The sequence below is a fragment of the Monoraphidium neglectum genome (genome assembly GCF_000611645.1).
Source record: "Monoraphidium neglectum strain SAG 48.87 unplaced genomic scaffold scaffold06706, whole genome shotgun sequence".
Classification (NCBI taxonomy): domain Eukaryota; kingdom Viridiplantae; phylum Chlorophyta; class Chlorophyceae; order Sphaeropleales; family Selenastraceae; genus Monoraphidium; species Monoraphidium neglectum.
The window spans coordinates 1-657 of record NW_014006940.1 but is presented as its reverse complement, the minus strand read 5'-3'; positions in this window follow the sequence as shown (position 1 = coordinate 657).

The window sequence follows — 657 nt, the reverse complement described above, 5'->3', positions numbered from 1 at the left end:
GCTTAGCAGGATCTGCTTCAGGGCAGCCGCTGCCGCGGCGGCCCGCCCGGCCGCGACCGCCGCAGTCGTGCCGACGTCGGGCCCCGGATCCGCTGATAGGCTGGTCGTGAGCTCTTGCAGGCGGCTTTTGAGGCTCGCTGCGGTGCTGACCAAGTCCTGGGGCTTGGGCGGTGCCGCCATGGCTGAGGCGCCCGGACCGACGCGGGCAAGCTGCTGTGCGGTCAGTCAGCAGTCCGCGCCGCGCGTCGAGGCTTATGCTGATCGAAGCGAGCCGAGCGTGATGTGGCAATGGGCTGTAAACGAATACTCACGCGAGTTTGACAGGTGCGCGGGATGCCAGCATCAGCCTAAGCATCCTCGCGAAGCACCAGGCGCCTGCACCTCCCGGTGCGCACCGACTACACGTCAAAATGGTGCTCACCGACGTCCTGGCAGCTGATGAGATCGGGGTTGGTTCGATGTTCAAACTGATCGTTGTTGTATGGCGCTACCCTCGGGAGTGAGCAAGCGCAAGCTCACTCTTATCGTAGCGAACAGGGAGGGCTCAGGAGCATCAACGACGTTAGAGCATGGCACCGGTCGCAGTGCATTTGGGCATCGGGTGACAATACCTTACCAACTTCGCGCCTTGTCGGTGGGCACTGCATGGGCATGTGC